Source organism: Sinocyclocheilus anshuiensis, unplaced genomic scaffold (assembly GCF_001515605.1).
Source record: "Sinocyclocheilus anshuiensis isolate Anshui unplaced genomic scaffold, SAMN03320099.WGS_v1.1 scaffold681, whole genome shotgun sequence".
NCBI lineage: Eukaryota > Metazoa > Chordata > Actinopteri > Cypriniformes > Cyprinidae > Sinocyclocheilus > Sinocyclocheilus anshuiensis.
The window spans coordinates 405,457-422,718 of NW_015537978.1; the positions used below are offsets into that span (position 1 = coordinate 405,457).

The 17,262-nt window shown below is 38.3% G+C and overlaps 1 protein-coding gene across 1 annotated transcript in view; it reads right to left on the reverse strand.

Annotated features, from left to right (window-relative positions):
- LOC107672582 (neuronal PAS domain-containing protein 2-like) overlaps nt 1-9,542 on the reverse strand; it is a 69,574-nt gene extending 60,032 nt beyond the window's left edge. The window contains exon 1 of the mRNA XM_016465838.1: nt 9,259-9,542. The gene's annotated coding sequence lies outside the window, so the exon portion shown is untranslated. The remainder of the gene's footprint in view (nt 1-9,258) is intronic.
- Nucleotides 9,543-17,262: the final 7,720 nt, after the last annotated feature.

Sequence of the window (17,262 nt, forward strand, 5' to 3'; positions counted from 1 at the left end):
GGATCCAATTAGCAAAAAATGTGGACTCTGCAAAAGCAGGCAATACACCGAACATGTTCGTTCATATTCGTGGACACCATCCCTGCGTGCAGATAAAGGTGTGTCGCATTAATAACAAGTTATAAGTTAAGGCCGTATGATTTCCGTGATGCAGAGGGAATCCCGGTGCAGTCGTGAACATGGAATTTTCAGTAGGCTATAACGAGGATGTCACGTAAAACGCGCAATCTGATCGATGGATAAATCAAAAGTAAATATGATATGTGTCTGTCAATATTAAAGCACAGAGAGACTGCTATATGAATAATCTGCTTGTTTCTGCATGTCTCTGAGTGGCACCATTTTATCTACTACATACTGAAATACGCATGCATGACGCTAATGGTGTTTTCAGCATCTACATAAACATGAACAGCACCAGAGCTGCGCTGAGAGAAAAACCATTGTCAAATACACTGAAACTCAAATGTCCACTACAACCCGTCAAAATAAAAGTTCGATTTAACTTGTAATTATGACAGAAATATATAAGCATAATATCATTGTGCAATGTACTTCAAAGTTATAACAATAATAATAACAACAATAATAATATTCTTTATATGAATTAATTTAAGCATTATTTTTAAAGGGGTCCTATTACGCTCTTTTACAAAGTCTTGATTTTGTTTTGGGGGTGTACTAGAACATGCTCTCATGCTTGGTGGTTCGAAAAACGCATTATTTTTCACATAATTTACATTATTAAAATACCCATTATTAAAATACTCCCCAGCCTGGCACAAACGGCTCGATTAGTTCGGATCCCCACTCCGTTGTCATGCATCCTTCGTTACAGGTGATGTCATAAGACATTTAATATGACTGCATTTGTATTTAACTTTATCATAATTTAATAAAAACTAATTACTAATTATTTATAGGCCTAACTCTTTCACGGTTATAATATTTAACACATCTGTAATATTGCTGCGGATAGTAGGAGGATCTTTAGGAGTTATTCATGGTGTGCTGGAAGTAACTTGATAATGCTTTTACACTTTTTAAATGTCCTTTTAATGATCAATAGTTGAAGGGTGCGTAAAATAATGTCACCTCATTGTACCCAGATTTTGAAAATGCTTATTATTGCATTCACAGAGTGAACCTTTTGCTGATTGTTTACAGTGTAAACGGAAATTACTCCCATAATTTGAGCAAAGCATCAAGGGGCGTAGGAAAAAGGTAGATGCATGCTCCGCCTATGCTCACAACATCAAGGAACATTTGACTCCTCATGATATGACCCCTTTAGGCTTCCTGTGTGCCTCCATCCGGCCTTACACTGCATCACTCTAATGATTTCTCATAGGGCAATGCTTTATATCAAGGTTTACAAAATGTATCTCTGAGACAACGTGCTCAAACAAACCCACACTTGCACACAGTCAAACACACACACTTGTACTTAAAAAAAAGAGAGAGACAAAAAACAGAGGGAGAATGATTATGTCCCTTAATCATGCACCCATAGGCACATTACATAAAAAGCAGAAAAACGTAGGCTGGGGGAAAGTGGAGGGGGATGAGAAAGAGACCTAGAGGGGAAAAAAACAGAAAGAGAGCACTTAAAGGAGAGAGGAGGAGGGATGGGGGGAGAGAGGCATTTGAGCAGAGAATGACGTCTGTACGAGCTGTTATAGAATCATGCACTGAACATTGCGTATGTCACCATTAGAAGGTTACAGAGAGCGACATGAATACCAGACATTCTCTCTACAGTCATGTGCAGCATACTTCCACTCGCTTAACGTAATCATGAAGCCACAATACAGCTGCCCCTGGTCATCATTTACTCCCCTCAAACCCATCTGACATGGTTTTCACTATCAAACATAAAAAGAGATTTTAAGCAGAATGTTTACACTGCTCTTTTACATTCAAAGAAAGCGAAAAAGAACCAGATTCTACCATTCAAAAGTTTGGGGTCAGTAAGATTTTTTTAATTAATACTTTTATTCAGCAATTAAATTGATCAAAAGTAACAGTAAAGGCATTTATAATGTTACAAAAAGTTTCTATTTCAAATAAATGCTGCTCTATTGAACCTTATATTAATCAAGAGAATATCCTGAGAACATATGATGATTTCCACCAAAATGTTACTTAATCATCAAATCAGCAATATTCGAATGTTATATTGGAATGATTTCTGAAGTAACGGCTGCTGAAAATTCAGCTTTGCCATTACAGGAATAAATACAAGTTTAAAATGTATTCAAATAGAAAACAGCTATATTTGACTTGTTCACTATATCTCAGCTCCTCTCTAAAGCCATATAACAGCCTTGTGCCAGGAACAGACTGAAATTGTCTTCATTATTTCAGTATTACTGTAAATCTTGCATCACTGACATCAATGTTTCATGTTACTGTATGTAGAAATGACAAGCAAATTCTACAGCTTCAGGCCAAGTAAAATTATCCCAACCGTTTCTGTGTAACTGCATTACAATGCATATACACCCTCTTTAATTTTTGCATTCTGCAGAAAGCACATTTTGAACTGTTTATAGTTTGCTTAAAAACCTGCATGAGTTAAAAAGCCAGTGGCTTCTACAAATGGCCCATGAATCATTTTAAACCGTTTATAAACCGTTATAAATCGTTTTAAAGTCTTTCCAGAGAGTTCTCTGGCACATACGGTTCAAGGTTAAATAAATTTGCTGGATGCAATGCTCACATGATAATCACGATGAATTTCCATTGAGTGCTTCACCTGTCCCCCTTTTCCCTGTGACGCTGACATTGGGCAGAGCTACAAACTTTCAAACACAGTAAAGCGACATGAAGTCATTCGTTTATAATGAGTTGCCTATTTCAGGCAGTGATTTCAGTGCTGAATGCTGATAAAAATTAAACAATACACAAGTAAGCACATCTAGATAAATAAACACCCATGGATTTTTACAGAATGCTACCTAAATGTGACTTAATGTTATCATGAATATATATATAATAAAAACAAGCATGACCAAGAGTCTGTGACAGTGAGTAATGCAAACAAGGCTGATGGTGGTAGCAGTGACCTAATCCCAAATCCGTGACACATCCTGCTCTGAGCTGACACTCTGATATGATCACAGCAAATAACAAATCATACCGAAACTAATGAGGCACAACGGAGATATTCTTAGCATGATTCTGGCCTTGCAGCAGAGTACTTAATCAATGAGCTTTCTTCTCATCAGAGAATTTATAATCATGACTGGGGGTGGTTGTAGGCATTCAGTACCAGCTTTTAACCTTTATATCTCATTTATTACACCAAGAGAGGAGATCATCTCTATAGCAATGGCTAAATTCGAAGAGTTTTAGACTAAGGGTAAATTTATAAGGTTACAAAAGATTTATTTTTCAACTAAATGCTGTTCTTATGAATGTTTTATTCATCAAAGAATCCTCAAAAATGCATCACAAATATAAATCACTAGCCACTGTAGATTTAATTCATCATTTCTTATCAACCTCTCAATCAGACTTTGCATCATTTAGCTGGTAAATAAGCCCTGAAACGGCTGTTTACAGAAGCTACATGGCAAACTACAAGGAAACATCCAGCTAACAGATGATTGTGTGTGTGTGTGTGTGTGTGTGTGTGTGTGTGTGTGTGTGTGTGTGAGAGTAAATATCTGACATTAAATAAAAAATCATATTAGTTTTAGATATTCACTGCCAAACAAAGAGCATTAGTCAGACATAGACATAAACATTTTCCAAAATATATGGATAAGGACACACAAGGCGAAAGTTTGTGGCCTGGTGGTAATGTGTTTACAAAAATGTAGAATGAAGTTTTATATTTTGTCATAAAACATAAAAAAAAAAAATCACATATCTAAAGACACCACGCTGCCAAGTATTAGGCAGCTTCATATAAAATCATATAAGTAATCACATGGTCTATCTGCTAATTGTGGATTTTTGTTTTGTTTGCAGTCTGCTTGTGATGTTAATATGCTTCAGAGTGGGCAAACTATATGTGAATAGGCAGATAAGGACTGAGAGGCTTATCAGGGAGAGCAGCTTTGTTTATTACTTTACTATATATGTAGTTTTTGTTAAATTACTGAGTTTACTTTATTATTTACTGTGTTAACAACAGTGTAAGAAATCAGAAAATTTGCTGATATGGGGAAGATGATATTTGTATAGTCTGCCTCACCACCAAGTTCTACACACACTCCATCTCCTGCATGTTCTACTGAAATATGCAATTACAATTTGCTGACAATAATCTATGTTGAAATTCTGCAGTATTCAGCAGATATTTCTTTCAGAATGGCACAAAAATGTGAAAAGGTCTGTATCTTTCATCTGGGCCTGCTCAGGGTCTCGTGTCTGCCTCTTGACAAAGGTTAGCATCTACTAATGGGGAAGAGTGAGTTAGAGAATGTAAAAGAGAGCGAGATCAAAGAAAGACAGGAAGTGTAAGTAATGCCTCAAAGTGTATCTAATTTAAGCATGAATGTAGGAATTGATTAGCCTGACTCTAATTGATTAGAGTCAAAGAAAGGACAGAGCACTGAAGAAATAACTAAGAAAAAAGGAACAATGAGGAAAAGGCACATGACATTTCAGGAGGAAGAATAATAGAGTAAAATATAGCAATATGCAATAAAAGAAATGAAAGAGGCAGATAAAAGAAGTATCCAGTGTTTAACTGTGTTGTGGTCACCAGTAAGAAGCTTTGAGAACACTGTAGTAAAATCCCTCGAATAAAAAAATAAAAAAAAACATCCAAAAAGAACAGTGCTGCCCTCAAACTGTGTTTCACAACCTTGAGAAGAAATCATTCACACTGCATTCATCTGCCAAACTTTTATACGATCACCTGAGCGACCTCAGGGCAAGGAGAGACAGTGGGCAACTATAATAGTTTACATCTATTGCTATACTGTATGCTATATCTACTTTTTTACTGCTATTACTATTGCTATTACTACTTTACTGCCATTAGTAAAAAAAAACTATAACAACAACAATTATAGCCATAAAATTTTAATTACAACAACAACATATAATGTTCAAGACAGTGGTTTTATTTATGTCAGTACCAACAATCTGACCTTTGACTCTTGGTATAGTCTGTCACCTCAGATCAAAGACCTTCACTGCATTAGAAAGATTTCTTGACGTCTTTGAGAAACATCAAGTCATCTAGGCATGACAAAATAACTTTTACAATGTGTTTTCAGAGTACAGTTTTATAGGTTTACAGTCTAAATAAAGCCGCCTCGTACAGACACAGAGAGGCTTCACAAATTGAAAGTTCGTCACAACTGCCACTAGGGAAAAAATTGAGATCGTTGTCATTTTAATTTACATACACTTGGCATGATGTTTTTATTCAAAGTGATACACACTGTTCGAGATGTCTTTAAATACTTCCTGAGATTTTAATTAACAATATTTCATACATTAAACCATGATGTCAGTTACTGGCCACATGACATGCAAGCAAATAAAATATTATTTTTTTTAATTTTACATTTTTTTTTTTTTTAAGTATCATTTATTTTATTTTTTTAATTTTTATGATTTAATTAGTAGCTTTTCATTAACTCCAAAGCCCCCAGGGGTTCACAAACACTAGTCTGGGAAACCCAGAACTATAGGAATCAGTCAGTCACATCCAAAGTTTGCAGACACTGAAAATGTGGCTTAAGCGTCAAGTCATTTGTGCTTTCTTAAGATGTGTCATAAACAGAAACAGCACCTAGCACAGGTACGCTGGTCTGGGACTTCGTAAGGCGCAGTAAGGTGCCCTAATGCCTGACACCATTAAAAAAAAGCAGCATTTCATATTTTATAAATAAACATATTTATAATAAAAAAATATTGTATGGGTCAAAATTATCGATTTTTCTTTTATGCCAAAAAATTATTAAGATATTAAGTAAAGATCAAGTTCCATGAAGATATTTTGTAAATGTACTACCATAAATATATCAAAACTTAATTTTTGCTAAGAACTTCATTTGCTGTATAAATCTAAATTTAAAAAAAATGGACCCTTATGACTGGTTTTGTGATCCAGGGTCATATATATGAATGAAATGCTGTCCTTTCTTTGACTCTAATCAATTGGAGTCAAGCTAATCAATTCCTACATTTATGCTTGAAATGCTGCTTTTTTTAATGGTGTCAGGCATTAGGGTGTTTTCTCTAATGTTTTTTCTTCTTCACTTTCTCTCTACCCGTCTTTACTGAGTCTCTTTCATTTTTATCTGTCTACTCAGTTTTTTAGCTTCATGCTCTGTTCACATGGCTGTAGATCTGAGATGGTCCTCACTGCAGAACACAAGATCCAGGGGGCGTGCAGTGAGGGGCTACTGGTAGATCTGACACAGAATTTGAACATTCACCACTGCTCTGAGAGCTCTTAAAGGGTCGGCGCTTTTTTTTTTTAACACACTCAGGCGCAGTAGCGACTCACTGCCATTTCTGCCTGCCGAGTCACAGTGACATGCTTGCCTGCACGCTAGGGCGAAGCTTGCAGGCCATGCCCCAGTAACCCAGTTTCCCCAGTGCGATAGCTCCATAACAGCCCAGCAGTGGCCACTGTGTCATTCTGTTACCCAACACACACACACACTCACACCAGAGGGGGTGTACCTGTCATATGCCCTCACCACCCACAACCCCAAGTTTCTGCTGAATTTTTTTTTTTTGTGAATCACTCTATGAGATTTTCTACTAATGAGAGCCTTTATGCAGAACAATTTAACATTTAGAGCAGAACAGGGCACATCTATCTGCCCACACAGCGCAACAGATATACAGGACTGAAGAACGAGAATAACTGACTGAGCCATTCATACAACATGAAACAGATAAAGAGAGCTATATAAAACACTAAATCCTTCAAAAATACATCTGCGTTATTCTGATGAGGTAACGTTGAGATAATCAATGACTGGCTACCTCAGGAAGAGCCAATCAAGAGCCAGGAAAGTACTAACAACTAGAAGTTTTGAAAAAATAAGATGTCCTCATTACACTGCTAACATAGTCCACTAAGTAAGTAAACAAAAAACAGGTGAGCAAATTTGGATACTGAGTGCGTTGGAAATGCTGTGAATGAAATGCGGAAGCACACAGCACATGAGTATTTTGTAGCAGCTAGCCGTAAAGTGTACATCAACTGTGCACTAGTTTTTCAGAATCAGAATCAGAAAGAGCTTTATTGCCAAGTATGTTTGCACATACACGGAATTTGTCATACTGTCACAAGCTTCCAGTACACGGAGACAACAACAACACACAGATAATAAAAATAAGATGTGAATAAAATACACATGCATAAATATAAACCACAAAACCACTGGGTGATAATCAGCGAGTTACTAACATGGCTAATTAATTGCCAACTTAATTAACAATGACACAGGCTGATTCACAATCTCTCCCTTTCAATCTCCCACCCCTTCACAGTCACTACAGAAAGATCAAATACGAATGAAACACTAAAATAAATGTACATGTTATTATCAGGATTCACGTTGCTCTCTTTGAAAAGGCAATATATTGAAAGAAGGTATCAAAATTCCCATGTGACAAAAAGACACTCTCGAAAAAGTCTGCTATAACAATGTAGAGTTTAAAGGGGTCATATGATGCGATTTCAAGTTTTCCTTTCTCTTCGGAGTGTTACAAGCTGATTGTGCATAGATAAGATCCCTGAAGTTGCAAAGACTAAAGTCTCAAAACCAAGGAGATAATTCTTTATCAAAGTTAAGACTCTGCCACACCCTCCTAAAACGGCTCGTTCTAACATGCCCCCACATATCTAGGTCACTATGTGGGAATATTTGCATAATGCGCCCAAATGTGCACGCAAAGAAAGAAGGCGTGGTTTCAGTAACTGCAGTTAGTGTTGAAGCAGCCATGTCAGGGAGACGGTGTGTTTCTAGGCGAAAGCAAAAGCACTTTATTTGGCCTTCCGAAAGTAGATGCATTTAGGAATCTTTAAGATCACTTACAACAGAACAGCAATGCATTTTATGGACGACCGTTTCATGAACGCGCATTAAATATCGCATGCGATTTATCGTGCAGCCCTATAAAAACATATTTTTTGAACATTACATTGCTTTTCAGTGCTGTACAGCTGAGGAGAACACTGTTGCTGATTTGAAAATGTATGATGATATTTTTCAATGCAACAAATGCATTATCAAACACAAACCAATTTGTTCATAGATTAATTTGATGTCATTTGTGTTTCATTCAGGCAACCAGAATAATAATAATAAAAAAAACTAGACTTGAGAACTGACAACTGCCCTCGTGCTGTGCCAGGCATAGACTACACAAACAAAGCATTTATAGCACAATCAAACAAGTCACCAATATCTCAAATAATGTTTAACTTGCGTCCATTTGTTAACTTCGTCCAGAACTAGCAACACCAACAAATTAACTACTCATAAAATGAGCCAATAAGCGAGATCAAAGTCAGTTTAGAGCGAAAATTATAAGTGAGTGACAAGTGGAAAAAAAGTCTGAAAGAGTAGCTCGACCACATCGTCAGCAGTGAACTTTTTATTCATTCCCCTCAACCAAATCCAGGGCATGACGTCATTGCCACCGGCTCATGAGTCTCAAGTCATGTGTTACATAACTTGCAAGCTTTTCACAAGTGCTTTTATTCTGAGGGTTATTAAGTTCAAACTTTCAACAGGCATGTCGCCATCGTTAAAAGCATTATCTATGACTTCAAGTCCGTAAGAGGCTGTAAAAGAAAACAGAGTAGGATTGGATTGTACTCTGCTGTTCCTCTTGACCTCCATTAAAAACATACAGAGAGACGTCAACTCGGCCAATGAATGAATATGTATATGCAGACTCACATAATCCGTCCAACCATCTGACACTTATAGATATCACATTCCTGGAATATGTCACTTCACAAGAAGTACAGGAACAAAGTACAGAGACTGTCCTTAACAATTAAGAAACAAATGACTTAATCACAGAGAGAAACCCATAAATGTATTTCCAGAAAAACAAATTTACTTCTCGCTACTAATAAAAAACAAGACATAAACACTCACGTTCTATCTGTTGCAACTTTAACTGCACGACCAGAACGTCTACAGCACCATGTAAACCCGTTATGGGCGCTTGCACCGGGCGCCTTTAACACAATGACACACTTCTTCTTGTGTGCTCTAATTTCACAAACTAAACCAAGCAACAACCGGCAGTACTCACCTAATCAGAGGCAGCAATGAGAACCAGACTTCAACAGAAAAGTTGCTAGGAATCTCCAGCGACGAGACACACCGAGAGCGTTTTTGCCTTCCTTGCCTTACACATGCAATCGGGTTACATAACCGGCACCGTTTCTGTGGGCAATGAGTGACTTCCAGGGCGCTTTTTTCATTCACTGATGTTCATTTTCCAACGCACACACCTCACGCTTTACGTCATCAGCCGTCGTCACACCTTAAAAGGAGCGAAGGGGCGAGGCCGGACCGGATTCGCCAAAGTCGGCGGAGGGAACGCGGCGGGTGTGCGCTCGCTCTCTCCGTTCTCAAACGGTTTGAACGGCGGCCAGAGAATGTCATCGGCGGAGAATTAAGGAGGCCGTGTCTCAGTGAGGCAAGCTCTTCGTGTGGAAATAAAGGGGGGAGCCTGGGTTACAGATTTCGTAGGTTATTACAAATACCATTAGAGTGAACGATGTTTTAAAAAAGAAATGTCATAGATACGCTCGAGTTTCCCAAATGACGTGGGAGTTCTGTAGGCAGTTATGGTATGTAAGGACTATTGTTTCATAAGGTGTATTTCGCAGCTTATTAGTTTGTGGCTGTAAACGATGCCTTGAAATATTGCGTCACCCCTAACCCCCATCTGGACCAACGAGTTTAAGCGAGCACGAGTGCCAGCGATGGAGTTGGGGTTGAATATGTTTTGTAGGCTATAACTTACCAATATGTATATGCGTCAACGGTGTTTTCAAACGTTTCTGCAACCATAAAAGGTAGTTTGATTACACGTTGGTCAGAGCAAATATTAACGGCCTCCAAATAGATTCCGGCGAACACTACCGTTTGTCTGAGGTGGTAACCATGGAAACAGTACGCCACTAACGCCCTTTCCAGGTATGTCAACAAATTTTAAAGGGGTGGTTGAGTTGTTTTGTTCTAGGATGGTGTTTATGGGGTGCAGTCTAACATGTGTTCATACTTCGTTTTTTAAAAAACGCATTATTTTTCACTTAATTTACCTTTATTTTTCATCGCTTTGTCCCTTCTCTGATAAACTGGCTGATAATTTCCTGCTTTTATGAAGCCCCTCCCTCAGAAATACGCGATGGACTCTGATTGGTTAGCTAGTGCAGTGTGTTGTGATTGGCTAAACCGCTTCTGATGCACGTCTAAGCGTCCCGCCTCTCACCTCAGCAGCATGAGCTCCGGTTGTATTGTAAACAATGGCGTCGTCTATATTGCTTATCAATTTGAGCCCGATTGAGACGCAGAGGATATTAGTGAAGAGCAAGCACGGCTCTTAATGGTATGTTTGTTTGTTGTTGTCTTATACTTTTAGATACGCTGTTATTTGTGAATGCTACTGCTTCTGTTAGCTTTTAATATACGGTTTTATCCTGATTAAAGCTTTAATACAGTACGGGAACTGCACGCGCGTCCATGTATAGCCTAATGCTTCTCATAGCTATGGGAAAATAAGTGTATAAATGGAACAGAGCTGAGCTGATGATCTGAATGAGAGAGAGAGAGAGATGCAGAGCAGGGGACGCAGGAACATTATTAAGAACCGCTGCTTTAGAACATTGATTTTGAAACTTGTGAATCCATTGGAATCGTTAGACGACAGAATCGTGATTCATAAATTAATAGATTTTTACGTGCATCCCTAGTTTTCTCTTCCTCTCCTCGGCCTCGCCCCCTTCGTTGCGTGTTCCCGGGGGCGGGGTTTATCAGGGTTTGTGATGTCACGAACCCGGGAAGTAACTCGTTGTAGTCCCTACAAGCCGTTTTTGTAGGCATTAAACTGCCATAATTTTAAAAGACGATATCTCCGTTTGCATTGAACTTTCAACTTCTTAACTTTGCAGATATTGTTTATGATCAAACAGCAACATTACACACAAACTAACGTTAAAAAAGTGAAATTGCAATCAGCCACCCCTTTAAAATCTGTCATCATTCAGCATTTCATTCAGCATTTAATTTCATCACAAAATATGCGTCCCCTCATAGAACTTACTTTGAAGAACTTGACAGCCAGAAATTCACTGCATAATTCGTACCCTGACCCCCATTCATTTTACCCTAGGAAATCGTTTTTTAAACCGTTAAAATTCCAATTGTTTGCACGCGTAAAGACGAAGAAACGTAATTCTTTGAAGCGGAAAGATTTTCTTTTAAACTGTGCACAGATCAGCGGGCGGGAGGGGGTTTAATTGGATCGTGCTGCTGTGGACTGTAACTAGGTCATGTCAGACAGTGATTGCCATCTGCCGATGGTTCACTCAGCGGTGCTTGGTCAATGAAAAACCCTCCGGCAGTTGAGGACAGTCAGCTGTAGTCCAGAGGCAGAAATCACACAGCTGATCTATACTGAGTCACTGTTGTTGTGCAACCTGTAAACGTAGGCTTTCACTTATCAGTTGGATATACACAAGCAATCAAATAGGACTTGAGGTGAAGAATAGAATTATACAGTAACTTGCAGATGTGGTTGCCAGAACTTGCTCATAATATGTCATTAAAGCCCTAATTGAAAGCCCCTTTAAACCGCTAATGGAAAATGTATAGATAGTAAAAATGGTGGAAAAATTACTCACAATGACTTAATTTCATCATTAACCTCATCCTTGACCTCTTTAGCAACTTAAGACAGCAGAGTGTTACCTTACATACACAAAATACCGACAGGGTAACACACAGGACATTGAAAGAATGCAGTAAACATTAACAGAACAAAAGAAAACACATTACACCAGTGTACAAAACAATTAAATATAATCCAAATACATCTAATGGTTTTTTAAATAAATTAATAGTCCCACATGGATTGTCTCATTTAAGGATAATTTACCCAAAAATTAAAACTTTCATCAGGTTTTTTCAAAACCCTTTCAAAAGATATTTTGTTAAGATGCTTTAATTTGTGATGTAACCAAATAGTTTTGGTTCCTAATTAACCCAAACTTTTTAGTTTTTAGTCATACAGATTTGGAATGACATAAGGGTGAGTAAATGATGAAAAAAATGTCATTTTTGGGTGAACTATTCATTCAATATACATTTTGTTTCTCTGTAAATTATAAGGTAATTCACACTTTTTAAGATACCAACCCTAAAAAACATTTTCAATAATTTATAGTAATTTTAGATGTATTATACATAATACAGAATATACTCATTACACATAGTATACACAAGTACTATAAATAGTGCTAATTATGGCATCATGCTGAATGCTGTATAATATACATGGTATACATAACATACATATGCATAGAACAGGATAACTGTTAGTTATCTGTAACATCAAGGAAATTGAGACATTTGGGACGTGAAAGAGAGAGTGAAGAAAAGAGAGGGTGTTTGGTGTTTAAGTACAGATCAGAGCACACATTGCCATCCCAGTGCCCTGGCAGAATACCCAATGAGTCAGTGTGCTGGCTCATGCCAATGTACCAGCCTGAGCTCAATGAATAACTGGTCCAAGATCAGCATGAAAAATACAAGTCTTTGCCCGGCAAGTCGAGATGGCTAGTTCTAGACCAGCAGTCTAGATCATTAGCAACAGCAAATTATTACTGATCAGAAATGACAGTGCATAATAAATCAAAATAAAACTCACAGAGTTACCTCTGAATGCTGAGCACATACACATTTCTGTTGTGCAGACAGTTTAGATAAATGTGTTTACAAGCCTCAAATTAGCTTCTGTGGATTACTCTATGAGAGAATTTAGAATAATTTAGAATTATTCTTTGTTTCCATCTCTCTTTCAGACTGAACTTGAAGGGATCGCTCTAAAAAATTCCAAGATAATATGAGAGAGAAGCCAGTCTCCATGGCAATGGTCGCTAGTCGGTGAATCACCCGTAGTTACTTTTGCACAATCAAAATACAGGATGAGAGCCCAAATTGTGTCCATGGTAACTCAGCGGATGTGTTCTACTTGGGGAACAGGATTCTGGTTCTGCAGGTTGAGACGGAACTCATACTTAGACCAAAAATATTCAGCAACGTCTGAACCAGTTTCTGGCCTTTGGTTTTGCTTCAGATCCCATTACAGCACTACAGTAGATTTGTTCCATGAGACACTTAGCTGACTACAGCTGTCTCATACTTAGCATGAATATCTAAATATGAGCAAAATTATGTGAATACTGTATTAAAGGCATTTCATCTGTAATTGTACTGACGAGGTGACGTGGCCAACTGACCAACAGCCAAAAAGTGAAATCCCATCGCACTAGCCATCTTTAATGGACATTTATAAAACGGATAGTTCCGGTCCTTGATTCTGATTGGTTGAGCCACGTTTGAAGCTGTTGTAAATTACTCTACAAACATACACCTTTGTTTACTTGTTGTGTGTTGCTTGGCAACCACAACTGTTTCTGAAGAACTACATTGTTTGGTGGAAGAATACTGTTTTTATTAATATCATTACAATTTATTTGCTCTGTTTTATTTTGTGAAACCTTACTACATATATGGAATAACCGTTTTATCCGCTTTGCGTCGTGCCTAACAACGCCCCTTAGCTGTTATAAATTCACTGTAAACCACGGCTTCTTGGGGCTTATTGCTTTAGTACTTCCTCTTCCTTAATTCAGTTTTCTACCATGTGTATCAGGCAACGACAGGCATCATCATTAGATATATGATTTATTATTATTTAATACATTCAAAATGGCAATATATATACATTATTTTAGATGAGATCTTTATATAATTTATGTACAGTTTGCAATGTATCAGAGTGTTGGTTGTAAGCCTGAACTGGTCAAGACTTTTCTGACCTCAGTCAGGTCATGTATTGTCTAACTGTAGAAAGCTACATGCACAAAGGAAATGGGGAGGATTATACAACATCCTCTCACCTCTCTGCATGTGTGTTTACACGACGGGAGTGAGTCACAGGGAATAATAGGGGAAGATTCATACGCACACACACACATACCCACCCATAAACTCAAGCACGTATGCACCCTCACAGATACGTACACACAGACCTGGATTAATAATTATAATGATGACGCACAAATGAATGAAATATCTCCGTCATTTTTGTGTCTGGGGAGGCAGGAGTTAAGAGACACGATGAGTGAAACAGAAATAGACAGACTGCTAGTGGTTCTATCGTGTGCTGTGTAGATTTCAGGTCAGGACTGCTGTCTAAGGAACAGTTGGATAACAGCTATCCTTGACCTATTTATCTGTAATGCCACCCCCCCCACCTACTGTGGAGCTGCAGTTGCTTCCAATAAGACCTGTATTTTTCAGTCATTCCTCTTTTATTCCAACTTCCCCTTAGTTATTTTCTCTTCTGTATGTGCCAAAGTATTGCTTCACTAACATTAACATGTGACCTCTCCATCTCCTATCTCCATCTACTGTGTTATCAAGACATGATTAGACCATGTAGGTTCCATTTAGTCCAGCAGTTCAAGACTTGGATGTCTGTACCTGTCTGAAAACTGATCCTGAAGATGGGGCCAGATGCTTATTCACACACTTTTATCCACACTTACAACACAGTGGTGATATCAGTAGAAACTGAACTGGCAGCCATTCAATTAGCTTTGATGAGCTATAACTATACCACCCCACTTTCAACAAACTCAAAAAAGTAATAATTCATAAAGTAAATTAGTAAAAGTTATAATTCAAGTGTAAGAATTCAACTGATCAAATGAAATACATGTGCTGAAACTTGCCTCTTCTGATCTTCTTCTACGTTCAGGTAAATCACACATCATGGTCAAATATTACACACAGATGGCCATGAACACAAAATACTCAGGTAGGTTTGCTTTTTAAAAAGTAATTTTCAAACATTTAATATTTTAAACGTATTTATTTTATAGTTACATAATTTTTTTTATAACAACTCTTTAATGTACAGTATCAGCATAGTGGATTGTTATTTTTGTTGCATAGCGAGGTTTTGTTTGTTAGGAACTATATTATCAGAATTATTTAAAAGAATAGTTCATCATAATATGAAAATTTACTCACCCTTAGGCCATCCAAGATGTAGATTAATTGGTTTCTTCATCAGAACAGATGAGAAATTCAGCATTTAACCACTTGCTCACCAAAGGATCCTCTGCAGTGAATGGGTGCCGTCAGAATGAGAGTTCAAACAGCTGATAAAAACACCACAATGATCCACAAGTAATCCACACCAATCCAGTCCATCAGTTAGCATCTTGTGAAGTGAAAAGTTGCATATTTGTAAACAAATCCATAATTTAGACATTTTTAACTTCAAACCATTGTTTCTAGCTAAAATTCAAGTCCTCTCTGCATAATATTACTCATTCTGATGGCACCCATTTGCTGCAGAGCATCCCATTTAAGTGATGTAATGCTAAATTACTCCAAAGCTATTCCGATGGCCTGCGGGCGAGAACATTTTCAGCAGCTTTTCATTTTTGAGTGAACTATTCCTTAATAAAATAACATCTATTAAATATGAGTCCTATATATTTTATTAAGTGACAGACCTAATGTTTTAGAAAAGCAATCGGTCATTTATTGTTTTAGTCGCAGTTAAATGGGTTGCAGGTTATGTGTTGTTTAACTACACTCTTTAGCCTCGATTATAGCATGGCATCTCATATTTTATTGCTTAAACATGAACTTCTATTGTTGTATTATCTAGAGTTCAGTAGACTAGTTCTGTTGACAGCAATGTAGAGTCCTGTAGTGTAGAGTTACTCAACTGGGCTGCACAGCTCACAGAGGGGGTAGAATGGAGATATACAGTATCTCACAGAAGTGAGTACACCCCTCACATTTTTGTAAATATTTTATTATATCTTTTCATGTGACAACACTGAAGAAATGACACTTTGCTACAATGTAAAGTAGCGTGTGTACAGCTTGTATAACAGTGTAAATTTGCTGTCCCCTCAAAATAACTCAACACACAGCCATTAATGTCTAAACCGCTGGCCACAAAAGTGAGTACACCCCTAAGTGAAAATGTCCAAATTGGACCCAAAGTGTCAATATTTTGTGTGGCCACCATTATTTTCCAGCACTGCCTTAACCCTCTTGGGCATGGAGTTCACCAGAGCTTCACAGGTTGCCACTGGAGTCCTCTTCCAGATGTTAGAGACCTTGCTCACAGATGCCCAATAGGGTTTAGGTCTGGAGACATGCTTGGCCAATCCATCACCTTTACCCTCAGCTTCTTTAGCAAGGCAGTGGTCGTCTTGGAGGTGTGTTTGGGGTCGTTATCATGTTGGAATACAACTATGGATCATGCTCTGCTTCTGTATGTCACAGTACATGTTGGCATTCATGGTTCCCTCAATGAACTGTAGCTCCCCAGTGCCGGCAGCACTCATGCAGCCCCAGACCATGACACTCCCACCACCATGCTTGACTGTAGGCAAGACACACTTGTCTTTGTACTCCTCACCTGGTTGACGCCACACACGCTTGACACCATCTGAACCAAATAAGTATATATTGGTCTCATCAGAACAGAAGACATGGTTCCAGTAATACATGTCCTTAGTCTGCTTGTCTTCAAACTGTTTGCGGGCTTTCTTGTGCATCATCTTAAGAAGAGGCTTCCTTCTGGGCCGACAGCCATGCAGACCAATTTGATGCAGTGTGCGGCGTATGATCTGAGCACTGACAGGCTGACCCCCCACCCCTTCAACCTCTGCAACAATGCTGGCAGCACTCGTACGTCTATTTCCCAAACACAACCTCTGGATATAACGCTGAGCACGTGCACTCAACTTCTTTGGTCGACCATGGCGAGGCCTGTTCTGAGTGGAACCTGTCCTGTTAAACCGCTGTATGGTCTTGGCCACCGTGCTGCAGCTCAGTTTCAGGGTCTTGGCAATCTTCTTATAGCCTACGCCATCTTTATGTAGAGCAACAATTCTTTTTTTCAGATCCTCAGAGAGTTCCCTTTCATGGGAACTTCGAACTGCGTCCTCTAGGGGTCGCTATGGGGAACGCCTCGTCGTGACCCGTGTCT